This window comes from Coregonus lavaretus, assembly GCF_964263955.1.
Source record: "Coregonus lavaretus genome assembly, chromosome: 10".
NCBI classification, from domain to species: domain Eukaryota; kingdom Metazoa; phylum Chordata; class Actinopteri; order Salmoniformes; family Salmonidae; genus Coregonus; species Coregonus lavaretus.
Genome location: NC_139997.1, coordinates 12,298,435 through 12,302,856, shown reverse-complemented (window position 1 = coordinate 12,302,856; position 4,422 = coordinate 12,298,435).

Genomic DNA, 4,422 nt, shown 5'->3' with positions numbered 1-4,422 from the left:
TGGTTACTACATGATTCCATATGTGTTATTTCATAGTTTTGATGTCTTCAATATTATTCTACAATGTAGAAAATAGTAAAAAATCAAGAAAAGCCCTTGAATGAGTAGGTGTTTTAAAACTTTTGACCGGTAGTGTATGTTGACTATGACATTTGCTAATATGGTGACAATGATGTAGGCTGTGTGTAGTGGTTAGAAGGTATGGAAGGTTTGACTTGGAAAGGTTTTGTCGCCTGGTCACAGACAACTGTTGTGTTGTGCACTAAAGTTCACAAGCAAAGGGAAAAGGTGAAAGGGGTAGAGCGCGTGAATGCAAGAAGGAATTACAGTATACAACAAGCAAAGTGATCATGCTGTTTGTATGTGGCTGCTGTGAAAGTGAACTGTGTTTGCGGGTGATCAGGGTTGTATTCATTCCGCCGATTCTGTTGAAAACATTTCTTAAACGCAAGCAAATGGAACGAAACAGTGATAAACATACTTGTATTTGTCCAATAGAAACTGTTGTTTGCAACTGTGTGGACTAATGATTGCACCCTAGCAGTGGTGTGTATTCATGGATGCCAAAGGCAGCCAGGCTTCCCCAAAAATTGAAAAAAAAATATATATATAAAATAATGTTTCTTTTATCTCTCTGTGTTTCATAATTTTCCTTCAATTCACAAGAGGCTGAATTTATCTCACTGGAGAAAGCATCCGAGCGAGCGAAACAGCACCCCTCTGTCTCTGTATGTGTAGGCCATGTATCTGATGCTGTCTGGCCATGTAGGCCATGTATTCTCAGCCTATGCTACCCTCCAGTCCCTCGACTTCTTGGCGCTGACGGAAACATGGATTACCACTGAAAACACTGCTACTCCTACTGCTCTCTCCTCGTCTGACCATGTGTTCTCGCATACCCCGAGAGCATCTGGTCAGCGGGGTGGTGGCACAGGAATCCTCATCTCTCCCAAGTGGACATTCTATATTTTTCCCGTGACCCATCTGTCTATCTCCTCATTTGAATTCCATGCTGTCACAGTCACTAGCCCATTTAAGCTTAACATCGTTGTCATTTATCGCCCTCCAGGTTCCCTTGGAGAGTTCATCAATTAGCTTGACGCCTTGATAAATTCCTTTCCTGAGGATGGCTCACCCCTCACAGTTCTGGGGGACTTCAACCTCCCTACGTCTACCTTTGACTCATTTCTCTCTGCCTCCTTCTTTCCACTCCTCTCCTCTTTTGACCTCACTCTCTCACCGTCCCCCCCTTCTCACAAGGCAGGCAATACGCTTGACCTCATCTTTACTAGATGCTGTTCTTCTACTAATCTCACTGCAACTCCCCTCCATGTCTCCGACCACTACTTTGTATCCTTTTCTCTCTCGCTCTCCTCCAACACTACTCACTCTTCCCCTACTCAGATGGTAATGCGCCGTCGCAACCTTCGTACTCTCTCCTCTTCCATCCTATCATCTCTTCCCTCTGCTCAATCCTTCTCCCTCCAATCTCCTGATTCTGCCTCCTCAACCCTCCTCTCCTCCCTTTCTGCATCCTTTGACTCTCTATGTCCCCTATCCTCCCGGCCGGCTCGGTCCTCCCCTCCATCTCCGTGGCTTGATGACTCATTGCGAGCTCACAGAACAGGGCTCCGGGCAGCCGAGCGGAAATGGAGGAAAACTAGACTCCCTGCGGACCTGGCATCTTTTCACTCCCTCCTCTCTACATTTTCTTCATCTGTTTCTGCTGCTAAGGCCACTTTCTACCACTCTAAATTCCAAGCATCTGCCTCTAACCCTAGGAAGCTCGTTGCCACCTTCTCCTCCCTGCTGAATCCTCCTCCCCCTCCCCCCTCCTCCCTCTCTGTGGATGACTTCGTCAACCATTTTGAAAAGAAGGTTGACGACATCCGATCCTCGTTTGTTAAGTCAAATGACACTGCTGGTCCTGCTCACACTGCCCTACCCTATGCTTTGACTTCTTTCTCCCCTCTCTCTCCAGATAAAATCTTGCGACTTGTGACGGCCGGCCGCCCAACAACCTGCCCACTTGACCCTATCCCCTCCTCTCTTCTCCAGACCATCTCCGGTGACCTTCTCCCTTACCTCACCTCGCTGATCAACTCATCCTTGACCGCTGGCTATGTCCCTTCCGTCTTCAAGAGAACGAGAGTTGCACCCCTTCTCAAAAAACCAACACTTGATCCCTCTGATGTCAACAACTACAGACCAGTATCCCTTCTTTATTTTCTCTCCAAAACTCTTGAGCGTGCCGTCTTTAGCCAACTCTCTTGCTATCTCTCTCAGAATGACCTTCTTGATCCAAACCAGTCAGGTTTCAAGACTGGTCATTCAACTGAGACTGCTCTTCTCTGTGTCACGGAGGCTCTCCGCACTGCTAAAGCTAACTCTCTCTCCTCTGCTCTTGTCCTTCTAGACCTGTCTGCTGCCTTTGATACTGTGAACCATCAGATCCTCCTCTCCACCCTCTCCGAGCTGGGCATCTCCGGCGCGGCTCACTCTTGGATTGCGTCCTACCTGACTGGTCACTCCTACCAAGTGGCGTGGCGAGAAGCTGTCTCTGCACCACGTGCTCTCACCACTGGTGTCCCCCAGGGCTCAGTTCTAGGCCCTCTCCTATTCTCGCTATACACCAAGTCACTTGGCTCTGTCATATCCTCACATGGCCTCTCCTATCATTGCTACGCAGACGACACACAACTCATCTTCTCCTTTCCTCCTTCTGATAACCAGGTGGCGAATCGCATCTCTGCATGTCTGGCAGACATATCAGTATGGATGACGGATCACCACCTCAAGCTGAACCTTGGCAAGACGGAGCTGCTCTTCCTCCAGGGGAAGGACTGCCCATTCCATGATCTCGCCATCACGGTTGACAACTCAGTTGTGTCCTCCTCCCAGAGTGCGAAGAGCCTTGGCGTGACCCTGGACAACACCCTGTCGTTCTCCGCTAACATCAAGGTGGTGACCCGATCCTGTAGGTTCATGCTCTACAACATTCGGAGAGTACGACCCTGCCTTACACAGGAAGCGGAACAGGTCCTAATCCAGGCACTTGTCATCTCCCGTCTGGATTACTGCAACTCGCTGTTGGCTGGGCTCCCTGCCTGTGCCATTAAACCCCTACAACTCATCCAGAATGCCGCAGCCCGTCTGGTGTTCAACCTTCCCAAGTTCTCTCATGTCACCCCGCTCCTCCGCACACTTCCAGTTGAAGCTCGCATCTGCTACAAGACCATGGTGCTTGCCTACGGAGCTGTGAGGGGAAAGGCACCTCCGTACCTTCAGGCTCTGATCAGTCCCTACACCCAAACGAGGGCATTGCGTTCATCCACCTCTGGCCTGCTGGCTCCCCTACCTCTGCGGAAGCACAGTTCCCGCTCAGCCCAGTCAAAACAGTTCGCTGCTCTGGCACCCCAATGGTGGAACAAGCTCCCCCAAGACGCCAGGACAGCAGAGTCACTCACCACCTTCCGGAGACATTTGAAACCCCACCTCTTTAAGGAATACCTGGGATAGGATAAAGTAATCCTTCTACCCCCCTTACCCCACCCCCCCCCCCCCCCCCAAAAAAAAAAAAAAAACATTGTAAAGCGGTTATCCCACTGGCTATAAGGTGAATGCACCAATTTGTAAGTCGCTCTGGATAAGAGCGTCTGCTAAATGACGTAAATGTAATGTAAATGTCTGGTCCAAAATAGTATGACATAGTTGCCGCCCTGTAGCTCTGAATGCAAGGGAAGCCAGCTAGCATTTGGCCATAGCCAATCAGCGTTAAACTAAACTGAGTGAGATCAACTGTGAATGGTCCTGGCGCAACAACAAAAAAGTGTCAAGGGAAGCCAGTTTGGATTTGGCATCACTCCAATCACATCGCATCGAGAGCATACCTCATTGGGAGAAACAACTTGAATTGTTGCATCTGGTTGTGTTGTTGTCCTTCGGTGGCTAAATTAGCCATGAATGGAGATAGGGATTTGGACTTGTGGTTTTACTTAATTCTCTGTACTGGCCAATGATTACCTGTATAACAGGGATTCTGATCCAACCATTAATTAATTGTGACCCTGACCTGAGAGGATGAAAGTTCAATATGTAGCTTGATGTAGAAGGCTAATGTAAACTAGCTAACATTGCCAATGAAAGGAAGTTAGGCTAGTGAGCAAGCATTTTAGCCAGGTAGCCTAGAACAACAAAAAATCTAAGCGTGTACTGTATGACAGAGTGCTAGACCGTTTCCTCAACATGAAAGAGAGGAGGATGGCATTGGCGTTTCTCTACAAGTAGGGTGAGTCAACATGTTTTTCTACTTGCACAAACGCGCGCACACACACACACACGTGCACACAGAAATCAGAACCATGGACAGCCACATCGTATTTAGCTTACGTTGATTGGACTAAATTGGTTTTGGTATCTTTT